General features: G+C 32.2%; 2 pseudogenes; both read left to right on the top strand.

Moving 5' to 3' along the window:
* Window positions 1-4,319: 4,319 nt before the first annotated feature.
* Window positions 4,320-5,123, top strand: LOC107518601 (annotated as a pseudogene).
* Window positions 5,124-10,851: 5,728 nt separating this feature from the next.
* LOC118602090 lies at window positions 10,852-10,965 on the top strand (annotated as a pseudogene).
* The last annotated feature ends 2,146 nt before the right edge of the window (window positions 10,966-13,111 follow it).

The following is a 13,111-nucleotide window of genomic DNA, read 5'->3' as shown; positions in this document are numbered from 1 at the left end:
TGCTTCTTCCACACTATCAACTGACTTGCAAACATCTGAGGTATCCCAAAATTACACTGTCTGCCAATTTTGTTTTATTGCAACTCCCATCTTTATAGAGTTGTATTTGCTACATTGATTTGAATACTTTGACTGTAATCATAATATTTTTGTTGCTGCTGTTTAAATAAATGAAAAAATAGAATTGCTAATGCAGCTGAAATAAAAATGGAACCCAGGTCATCAAAAAATGGTGGATAGTTATCTCAGTTCTATGCCCATTTGACATAGTAGATTAACCGTAGGTTTAATACGAAGGGAAAATTACATGTAAAAAATAATAGAAATGCATTGGGAGAGATATTTAAAAGGTGAAATATAATGTTGCAAATGATATTCAGTTGCACAATGCAACTATATATAAATCCTATGCATAGGAAAAAATTAACAGTAAAGAAATATACAAGCTGTTCTTAATGACTATATTTGTACAGTAGTAGTTGGAGGACATTGCTTCTCCTTCTCCTTTCCATTTTTTTGTATACATTTTAAATTGTCTATAAAGAATGTTTTGGTAGAAAATTGTTCATTTCCTAGCTGTTGAACATTTTATTTAATCCTTCCTAATAAGTCTGATTTCTCTTTTGAGGAATCCCTCATTGAATATGGGATTAGTGAGAGGTATCACTTGCCTGTGACAATAGATTTGAATGGGGCCACATCCTCATCCCATGATTAAAGCTTAGCCAATCAGATGATCTCTCATAGGCCTTTGAATCTTCACCATGTGCTAAAGATATGGAAAAGGTTAAGGATCATATGTATTCCACTAGCGACAACAGTGTGAAGACCAGATGTTGGGAGGTCCAACAATTGTGCTAGTGTTTCCATTGTCTGCACCTCTGCAGCTCTCTAGCTCCTGCCTATTTCCCAAAACTCATCCTCAAGCTGATTCTGTGAATTTTCAAAATAATTATTTTTCCTTAAAGATAATTGGAATTGGTTTCTATTGCTTGCAAGAAAAACTGCCAAGATGTTTTACTTTTACAAATCCAAATCTTGTTGGCTCTACCTTCAAAATGTATTCAGAATCAGCCAGTTCATATCCCTTCCATTACCATTTTCTAGGCTCCATCATCTCTCACCTGAATTATTGCAGTAGCCTCATAACTCACCTCTCCAATTTTACCCTTAAACCTTTATCATCTATTTTCAGTAAAATGACTGGAATATTCATGTTAAAACATAAATCAGATCATGTCACTGCTCAAAACCCCTTAACTGGCTTTCCATTTCTTCAATACTAAAGCCAATGTTCTCAAAATAGTCCCCATGGCCCTGCACAACTCTCACTGAAATCGTCACCTGCTACTGTCCCCTTCACACCTTTACTTATCTGTAGCCATTGGCCTCTTTACTGCTCCTCAACATACGAGCCATGCTCCTAACTTGGGCTGTTTCCTCTGCTTTTATGTTTTTCCTTAATATGTGCATGACTTGCTCCCTCTTTAGTTCTTGCTCGAATGCATCAATCAGCCTGGATGGCTATCTCAACTCAAATTTCAGCTCTTCCACAAGTATTCCTGGTTTCTTTTGCCTTGCTTAAAAAAAAAAATTACATAGCTATTATCATTTGCAAAAATATTGTATATTGTTTATTGTTTATTGTTTTTCTCTCCACACTAGAATGTGAGCTCCAGGAAGATAAAGAGTTGTGTCTGTTTTGTTCCCTGGTATATTTCCAGTGACCAAGTCAGTAAATGCCACATAGTAGGTACTCAAAATTTTTTCAAAAGAAAGAAAAAGCAAACAAAAAAAGAGAGAGAGAAACGAACGAAAAATGAAAAAGAATGAATGAAGGAAATCTTTTAAAATTTTCTAAATATTACCTACACATTATAATAAAAATTTAGTTTATAGCTTACCCATTGTTTTCAAGCTTTTAATTCTTCAAATGAAATATCACAGTAAACTGCAATATATAAAATAGATAAAAACCAAACTGAACTGAAATAGAGGAATAGAGGTCTTGATTTTCCTTCACAGAGACTCTAAAAAAAATTAAGTTTTTCTAGAACACAGAATTTTAAAACCACTGACCACTAACACAACTATCAGAATGGCTAGAATCTAAAATAAAAATAAAAATGGTCAGTACCAAGTTCTGGTAAGGATGTGGAACAAAAAGACCTCTCACGCATTGGTAGTATGGACGTTTCTTACAAAGTTCGGCATACTATTGCCTTAAGACCCAGCAATTTCATTTCTATGTATGAGAGAGACTCTTTGAGGAAATTTATTCATGATTGCTAAAACTAGAAAGAACTTAAATGTGTATCATTAGTGAATGGATATGATATATTCTAAAACATGGAATACTAAGCAATTCATGTGCTGCAAAATGGATGACTCTTAGAAGTATTATGTTAAGTGAAAGAAACTAGAAACAAAAAGTTATATTTACATGAATCCATTTATGTGACATTTTGAAAATATATGGGGACAGAAAAAACAGATCAGTGGTTAACAAAGGCTGTGAGCAAGGAGAGGGGATTTACTACAAAATGACACAAAGAACTTTTGAGGGTGATAGAAGTACTCATCTAGATTGTGGTTGTAGTTGCATAAATGTATACCTTTGTCAAAACTTATGAATTTTACTAAATGTACATATACCTTGGTCAACATAACTTTTCTAAAGAACAAAATGGAAATTTTAATTATTATGTCATATACCTGAAACTAATATAATGTATGTCAATTATATCTCAATTTAAAAATGGAAATTCTAGAATAGAAAATACAGTAGTCAAAATATAAAATTAACTGAATAGGCTTAACAGTAGAATGAAGATGACAGAAGAAAGTGTCAGTCAACATGAAAATAGATCAATAGAAATTATCCAATCTTAATAACAGAGAAAAAAATTTTGGATAAAAAATGAGAGCTTCAGGAACCTATGGGACAACATCGCATATTAATTGTAGTCCCAGAAAAAGAGAAAGGAAAAAAAAAAAGAATAGTAATAAACCATGGCCAAAATTTTCCCAAATTATCAAGACACATAGCTTTTGCCAAAAGAAAACATTTTCATTTCCAGAAGCTGAGCAAATCTGAATGATGATAAATATGAAGAAAGTCTTATATATCATAATCAAATTTCTGGAAACCAAAGATGAAAGCAAAATCTTTAGTACAGCCATGGAAAATGACACATTAAAAAACAGGAGGACAGTAATTTGTAAATATACTGACTTCAATTCACATTAGAAACTATGGAGACCAGAAGACAGTGGTGTGACATCTTTCAAATGCTGAAAAACTATAACCCCAAATTCTACATTTAGTGGAAATATATTTCCAGATGAAGGCAAAATAAAGATATATTCAAATAAAAGAAAAGCGAATTAATTTCTAGCATCTTACACTACAATAAATGCTAAAGAAAATGTCTCAGGCTGATGTGAAATGCTTCCAGATGGAAACTTTAATGCTCATGAAGGAATGAAGAACTTTAGAAATGATAAAAAAAAAAATAGGTAAATATAAAAGATGGTTTTCCTATTGACATCTTTAAAACACATGTAACTACTTAAAACAAGAATTATAGCCTTTTTATGGAGTTTATATTCTAAGTAGATATTAACATGTATGACAGTACAGCATAAGAAACAGCAGGGGATGGTTAATGAACCAACATGGTTGCAAAGTTTGCACATGTTTTAATCTGTTTGGACTATTATAACTATTACAACAAAAATACCATAGACCAGGTGGCTTAGAAACAGCAATAATTTATTCCTCATAGCTCTGTCAGCTGGAGGTCCAAGATCAGGATAACAGCATTTTGGGGTTCTGGTGAAGCCCTTCTTCTAGGCTGCAGACTGCCAAATTCTCAGTGTCTTCACATAGTAGAAGGGGTGAAGAATCTCTGTGAGTTCTCTTTTATAAGAACAGCAGTCTCATTCATGAGCGCTTTTTCCTCATGATTTAAGTACCTCCCAAAGGCCTTCACCTCCCAATACTATTACATTGGGCATTAGGATTTCAACATATGAATTTGGTGGGGGGAAACAAAACATTCAGACGATAGAACATAATTGTGAAGTAGAATATAAAAAATTGAGTATATACTGTAATCCCTAGAGAAAACACTGAATTATTCAAAGATACATGAAGAAAAATACAAAGAAACAAAGTAAAAATCTAAAAAAAAAAATTTAAATAACCAGAAGAAGGCAGGAAAGGAGAAAGGGAAGAACAAAAAACTGACAATCTAAAAAAGCAATAAAATGATATATTTGAATACAACCAAATCTCTTTTTTGTAGTGCCTCGGACGCAGTCGGCTGCTTCAGGATGAAGCCGAATATCTCTTTCCCAGCCACTGACTGCCAGAAGCTCGTTGAAGTGAACGAATGACAAAAACTTTGTACCTTTTATGAGAAGCACATGGCCACAGAAGTTGCTGCTGACGCTCTGGATGAAGAATGGAAGGGTTATGTAGTTTGAATCAGTGGTAGAAATGACAAACAAGGTTTCCCCATGAAACAGGGTGTCTTAACCAATGGCCGTGTCCGCCTGCTACTAAGGGGCATTCCTGTTATAGACCAAGGAGGACTGGAGAAAGAAAGCACAGATCTGTTTGGAGTTGCATTGTGGATGCCAATCTGAGTGTTCTCAACGTGGTCATGGTGAAAAAAGGGGAGAAAGATATTCCTGGTTTCACTGATTCTACTGTGCCTCATCGCCTGGGGCCCAAAAAAGCTAGCAGAATCTGCAAACTTTTCAATCTCTCTAAAGAAGATGATGTCCACCAGTATGTAGTGAGAAAGCCCCTGAACAAAGAAGAAAAGAAATCTAGGACCAAAGCACCCAAGATTCAGTGTCTTGTTACTCCACGCATCTTGCAACATAAACGTTGGCGTATTGCTCTCAAGAAACAGCATACTAAGAAAAATAAGGAAGAGGCTACAGAATGTGCTAAACATTTGGCCAAGAAAATGAAGGAGGCCAAAGAGAAATGCCAGGAACAAATTGCCAAGAGATGTAGACTTTCCTCTCTGAGAGCTTCTACCTCTAAGTCTGAGTCCAGTCAATTGACTTCAAGACAGAGCATAACCAGAGACAAAAAAAATAAATAAATAAATGTTCATAATTTTATAATATCAGTTATTTGGTAAGATATAAATATCATAAATAAATAATTATAAACATTTATATGACTAATAGTAACTTTTAAATAATATTCAATGTAACACATTGTATTAACAAAATAAAAAAGACCATGTGATAATTTAAATACATGCATAAAAAAACATGTAATAAAATAAACACCTAATTATAATAAAAAGTCTCAGCAAACTGGGAATAGAAGAAAACTTCCTCAGTCTGATAAATATCTTCTATTAAAAATGTGCTGTTGTAATCCCACTTTATAACAAAATATTTAATGAATAAATCAAAATGCCCATCTCATCATTATTTCAACATTGTGCTGAAAGTCCCATTCATGGTAATAAAGCAGGAAAAACAAACACAAGGACTAAAAAAGAAAAAGAAAAACTTCCTTGATTTACAAATAAGATAACTATTTTGTAGTAAATTTTAAGAAATCCACAAAACTACAGTTTGTTAGAACAAATTCAGTAAGGTCGATGTATACAAAATTAACACACATAAATTGATTCTATTTTTAAATATCGGAGTCATCAACTGAAAAATCAAATTAGGAAAACTATTGCATAGAAAACAATAAAATACTTAGGAATTAATTTAACAAAAGACATGCTAAACCCCTACGCTGAAAACTAGAAAACAGTGCTGAGAGAAATTAAAGAAGACCTTAAAAAATGGAGAGATGTATCATGTTCAAGGACTATACTGTTCAATACTGTTAAAATGTAAATTATCCACAAATTGATATATAAGATCAATGCAATCCCAATCAGGATCCTAATAGACTTTTTGTAGAAATTAAGAAGATGATTTTAAAATCAGTTGAAAAACAAAGGACTTAAAATATCTAAAGTAATCTTGTTATAGAATAATTAGAGGACTTTCATTATCTGATTTCAAACCTTAATATAAAGCCATAATAATTAAGACAGTACGAAGATAGCATAAAAATCAACAAAGTGATCAATGAAACAAACTAGAGGGTCCAGAAATAGATCCCCACTTATACAGTCTGTTGACTCTCTACAAAGACACTAAAGCAATCCAATGGGAGAAAAGACAACCTTTTCAACTAAAGTTATGGGAAGAATTATATAACCACATTAAAAGAAAATGCATCCTAACTCTTTTCTCACATCATTCATAGAAATTTGAGGTAAATCATAGACCTAAACATAGAAACTAAAACCATAAAGTTTTTAGAAGAAAAATAGAAAAATATCTCTATGACTTGGGTCTGGGCAAAGGTTTCTTAGAAGCAATAACCATAAAAAAAAAACAAAACAATAAATTAGACTTCATCCTAATTAAAAAGAAACCATTAAGAAAATGAATAGGCAGTCCACAGACCATGCAATAAATATTTACAAAACATATATTAGCATATATTGGGTAAAGGACTGATATTGGGATATATACATACTTTTTTCTACAACTCTATAACAAAAAGCCAAGTAAGCCAATAAAAAAGGGACAAAGATTTGAAGAGACACTTCCCAAAGAAATACAAACTAATGGCCAATGAGCACATTTTAAAATGCTCAATATCTTTTGTCATCAGGGATATGCAAATTAATATCAAATGAGATAACACAATGCTCTCTCTAAAATGGCTAAAATTAAAAAGACTAGTAACACCAAATGTTGGTGAACATCTCAGAACCCTCATTGTTGGTGTATATAAAAAGCCACAGCTGCTATAAAAAGATCTGACAATTTCTTATAAAACTAAGTATATGCTTTCCATATAACATTAATACTTACCCAAGAGAAATCAATACATATGACCACAAAAAGACTTGTATAAGAATCTTCGCTTTTAAAATTTATTTATTTTATTATGGTGACATTTGTTAACAAAACTCAATCAAGTGTACAATTCAACAGTAAGAAAAAAAATGTTCATAGTAGCTTTATTCAAAGTATCCAAAAGCTGGAAATAGCCCAGATGTCCATCAATCAGAGAATATATATAAAAAATATGGTATATTCCTACAATGGAATATTATTCATCAAGAAAAAGGAATGAATCACTGATTTCCACAACAATGTGGATGACTCTCAAAAACGTTACACTGAGTAGGGGGAGAAAAAGCCTCGCAAAAGAGGAAGGCTAAGTTATATAAAGTTCTAGAACAATCAAATCTGACCTCTAATGGAAAAAATCACAACAGCGATTGTCTCTTAGGGGATGGAAATAAGGAATAAATGGGAAAGCATGATAGCAGTGATAGTATTCTGTATCTTGATAGTAGTTTGAATCACTCAGATATGTGCATTTTTCAGAACTCAATAAATATACACTTAAGATTTGTACATTTTATTGTTTGGAAAATTTACATCAAAATAAAAGTAAATTAATATTCTAATTAATGATATGTAAGTTGAAGTATTTCAGGGAAATTTTACAGATGTCTGTAATATACTTTGAAATGTGTAAAAAAATAGATGAATTAACTGATGGATAAGTAAAGGAATAGATATATGATAAAAACAAATAGTAAAATATTAATGGTATAATAGGTGGCCTAAAAATAGATGTTTACTATAAAATTATTTTGACTTTGCTGTATAAAAATTTTCATAATAAAATGTTGGAGAAACAATTCAATTAAAATTTTATTTTAACATATGAGAATATCAAATAAATGTGAAAGCAGACTGGATATTTGATAATATGGAATTATATTTATATTTGTATGTGATAATGGCAATGTGGTTATAATCTTTAAAGAGATCTTATCTTTTAAATATACATTCCACAATATGAAAACCAGACTTTTGAGACCCTTACCCAGTTTTCCTTTTTTTGACCTTGAATACGATACCTTTACTAAATCCTGGGATAGAATAAAAGCAAAGGAGTAACTGTTAGTGCAAGAATTCACAACTTATGGAAGATGAGCTTAAGGCACTGGGATCCCAGAAAGTTTTAAACCCATGATGACTGAAGTAGTGAAATTCTAGCAAGCATAAGGGATCAGATAAATAGTGTGTGAGATGATAAGAACTAGACAAGCACGAGCAGGCAAAGAAATTCCATGGTTTGGACAACAAAGGTGAATCAGAGAAAAACTAAAATTCAGACAACCGTATGATTCCAAAAGTTCTTAACCTTTGCCCTATAGCAAATAATTAATGGGTACCCTATGAAGTATTTTGTGAGTTTTTGTGAGGATTATATGAAATAATGTTATGCTTAGGATAGTGACACATAGAAAATACTAACTATATGCCAGCTATTACTATTATTATTTCTTTGAAAAATATTTTTTAGGCATTTATTATATACCAAGCAGTATTCTAGACACTGGAGATAAATCTATGAAACAAATTGATGTGGCCTTTACCCTCACAGAGCTCAGAGTTTAGTGAACTCTATCTAGACAATCTCAAACTCCCCCCATTCCTCATGCTTTCCTTTTCTAAAACTGAGTTCATAAAATCACATAGTATCCTAATCATCCATAACAAAGAGGTAATTTTATGTTAATATGTATAAAATAGAAAAATATTTTCCTAATGCATACTAACATGGAAGTTGTGATGTTTGATATATAGTCACAGATATGAAGAAAAATTTAATCCTTTATCTCTCATTATTTTTACCTTTTCTTTCACACACAGTTGAACTTATTTTACAGAGGCTATTAAAATATTAAGCTATTTTCTCCTTCATTAAGCATAATTTCCTTAAATTTTTTATTAACGTTTTGTATGTTCCCTTTTTGAAGATTAAATGGAGCTGTTATGGATAATATCATAGGGTTGAAATGTATATCAATATTTTCTAATTATGTTGTTTTACTTCCCTAATTAAAATCTTTTTCTTATTTGTGTTCTTTTCTACTTTGCCTGAATTTGACTGATTAAAGAATTGATATATATTAAATTACTGCCCTTGAGAACACCAATGTGGAAATAAAAGCCAAGACTATCTTATTATATAGTAGATATCTCTAGATAGCACTTTAATATCGTTTGATTTTCTAAATTGTGAACAAAGATTACTTTTATAATTTAAAACTTGGGAAAACAAAACATCCTTAATTGTGTCATTTTCCCTATCAGTCCTTTGACTTCCTGTTAATTTCCAGTGGGATACATTAAAGAACTTTCACGTGAACATTCAAGAGTTTTACCAATTTTCCTTCCTGTTAATTTCCAGTGGCATACATTAAAGAACTTTCACATGAACATTCAAGAGTTTTACCAATTTTTCTCTAAGAACAAATATGATTTCATGCTACGAAAATAAAGAACATAAGTTAAAAAGACCCATTTCCTGAAAAGTTTTGGAATACCTTAAGGCAGAAACCACAAATAATGTATTTATTTGAAATTTTTAAGTTAGAAATTAAGTCATCTACCTATACACTTACAAGTAATAGTGCAAATCTAAAAAACAACAAAAATGAAAACAACTTGAGGTTCCAGTCTATTACTCTATTCCATTATCTTGTTAGAACCTTAATGAATATATTTACTATTTTAGGTCCATAGAGATAAATCAAATATGTATGTAACAAGATTATCACAGGGAAAAGAACTTTTTAATTGAATAGACTTTGTAGTATCGTCATGAGCAAGCTCTAACTTAATTTCTTGAGTATGTTTTAAAATTCTTCAAGACAGACAAATTTTTATTATTGTGGCACAGTTCTTCTTCTTGAACCAGGAAAAGGGGATTTAAGGCCAAGCTTAGTTTCCTAGGCCACAGAAATGAAAGGCTAGGTCCTAGATCATTGTCTTCAGCTTACACCACAGTACTGGGCCCCAATTCCACCTACTTCATCTGGTGGTCCTTTGTATATCTCCTCTCAAATGTGGCTACTGTCTGCCAGGAACCAGGTATTCCAATGTAGTCTCTCTTTCCATAGGTTCTGAATAGCTCAGGCTGAGTCAAAGCGCACTTGGTTCCACTACATTTGCAAAGGATGTGAATCTACTCCACAATACTTGGTCCAAAAAAACCACATAATTTTTCTTCAGTGTTCTAAACTAAATATAGCTGCCTAAGCTTGCTTCTCATCAAGACTGGTAGGAAATTTAACCCATGTTGTTTAGCTGATTATATAGGAGAATGAGGATAGGGCAGACAGGCTCTACCCCCTCTCTAGGATCATAAACAATCTGAGTCACCAAAACTATTCCAGAAAATTTGGGAGAAAGGAGTTTGATCTGCACTCCATTCTGATTTCCTCTCAGATGTTAATTATCAATATCTGCATAATTTATTTGCAGCCAGTCACCTCTACTCCTTTTATGCCAAACTCAAACAAGAATGTCTTTTATTTCCCAAATCATGACATTCCCCCAAATCAGTCCCTACTTAGCAGCTGCCCCTATTTCTTCTTTTGGTGGCTATGTGGGTATGGATGAGATCTTTACCATTCTCAGAACTGCTTCCACCCTCTTTCAGGAAAAATGCACTAGAAGTTATACCAGAATCCATCTTCACCTCAAAGAACTGGTCTCTATGTTCTCCTTCTTCTCCTTTTGCCTTCCAGTGCTTCTAAAACACAAAATGGCTAACTTCCTTAAGAGCAAAGGGGAAGTGCTGATAGGATCTTCAATGTCATGAAGCTTTTCATGGAAAGAAACTCTGACTCCTATATGTACTTTATTTAATGCTGCTTTATTACACTAATTATTTAAAAGAGTTATTATGAAATACTAAATTAAAACAAATGAGTCTACAGCCATGCCACCCTGAATGTGCCCAATTTGATCTCAAAAACTAAGCAGGGTCAGGCCTGGTTAGTACTTGGATGGGAGACCATCTAGGAATACTAGGTGCTGTAGACATTAAGATTAAAATAAAATAAAATAAAATAAAATAAAATAAAATAAAATAAAATAAAATAAATCAAAACAAATTAAACATTAATTATTTACTTAATGAAATATTGAAACATATCGAAGTTTCATAATTATAAGTTAAAAATCGCAAGTCTAGGGAGATAGATGGAAGGAAAAAGAAAAAAATTTTAAATCGTTTCTTCAATTAAAAGAATTAATTAATTTAAAAAATTAAATAAAAATAAATCACAAGTCTGATATATCAGATTTTCTTAAAAATTATCTACATATTTATAAAGCGAAAAACAAATTATATTGAATACAGGATTTATTACTACTTTTATACTTCAAGTAGTTATAAAAGTATTAATACTATGGATTTAAATTTATGCTTTCATTATTTCCATACTATTCTCATTATTATTTCTTATTCCTCTTAGGAGTTGCCTTCCTAGAGTACAGAAATATTAATTATCTTGAGGGTTATAGGATCAAGTTAAAAAAAAATCAGTGCAAGGTACCCAAGGTTACAGATTCTGAATTGTCAGCATAATTGCCTAGTTGTACCTTTCAAATTTCAACTGCTAATCTGCATGCTTTACTTCCTTCTTATACTTATTTTTTGTGGTAGAGACTCTAAGGTGAAACTTAAGGTATTTTGGACAGAGTAGAGTCAGAATCAATGAGAACATCAAGGGAATAAATTATGGAGTATTAGAGCCAGAGAACATCATAAAATCAGTCTCTGCCACTTCAATTTCTAAATGAGGGAAAAAGAAAAGAAAAGAAATCAGATACTCATGGCAAGGAGACTAGTAAAATGGCCTATGTAACAGTCCATGAATTATGATTCTATGGTCCTGAGTAAGGGTGATGTCAATAAAAAGGAAGACAAATATGAAACATAAGGTAAACAAAATAGAAGACTTACTAGTGACTGATTAAATTTAAGAGAATAGTCTAAAGGTACATAGAAGTGCAAGTTTCTATTATCCACTAGCTATAGGGAGTTGATTTTATATAGCATAGTTTATTTACAGCAAAACTTGTTTTGTTTCTCAAGGCAATAAAATTAGTAGAGCCACTGAATGGAGTGATTGCCATATAGAACAGTGCTACCTGTTATCCCCAACAGGATTGGTTATCAAATTTGTTTTTCTTCATATTATGCAATAATTTTAGGTGTTTTAAAACAGTGCTACTCAAAGTGTGATCTGTAGATCAGAACCAGTCTATAAATTGTTAGCGATTCACAATGAGATACAGAAATTGCAGGTAAGCATTTAGAAACTTTAATAGCACTTTAACATTGCTATGATATCCAAGTGCATGCTCAGAGTAACTTAACAAAAATACTAGTCTGAAAGGTTGGGGAAACACTCTGGTCCTTCACCACAGACAGTTTTAAAAGTTCTGTTTTCAAAGACAAGAAAAGGTATTCATAATATATGAAGTTATAAAAGCAGGTGATAAAACATTATATTGTGTGAGACTGCTTTTATAAATATATACATGTACCTACAGTAAAAGTGAAAATGCATTAACCAAAGAAGATTCAAATAAAATAATATCTTAAAAATACTTAGAACACTGCTTGATACATTGAAACACTCAATAGGTATCCGGATCAATGATGATGATGACAATAACGATAACGATGACAATGATGCTGAGACCTCTGCAGTTTCTAATCCTATTCTTACTGATCCATAACTATCAAAGATTTCAATTGTATTCCAAAGCTTCTACTGCAACCACTGTGCTTACTGATCCCTTGCTCCCGGTACAGACCCTACTCCAGAGGTTTCTACCTTATCATTGTGCCATTTCAAACAAACAATCATAATTAATCATGGATTCTTTCCATGGCAGGCAAGCCTCATGGCTCTTTCTCTTTCTGGGTCAGTTTCAACAGGATATTAAGCTTACCAAAAACTAGCACTGTTGCTTGTGAAAGTCAGTTTACATCTTCTTTGCAGTTCTCATCTAGATTTATAAAAGAATACAAATTTATTTAGAGGGTTATAGCTGAGAGAAACACAAGAGGTCACCTAATGAAGTTTGAGAAATAAAGCTTTGGTAATATCTAGTCCAGCTCTGCCCTTGCCTAACCAATCATGTGACTTTGAGCAAGTTACTTAACCTCACATGT

Source organism: Rousettus aegyptiacus, unplaced genomic scaffold (assembly GCF_014176215.1).
Source record: "Rousettus aegyptiacus isolate mRouAeg1 unplaced genomic scaffold, mRouAeg1.p scaffold_m13_p_4, whole genome shotgun sequence".
NCBI lineage: Eukaryota > Metazoa > Chordata > Mammalia > Chiroptera > Pteropodidae > Rousettus > Rousettus aegyptiacus.
The sequence above is the reverse complement of the archived record's forward strand: the minus strand, read 5'-3'. Positions and strand labels throughout refer to the sequence as shown.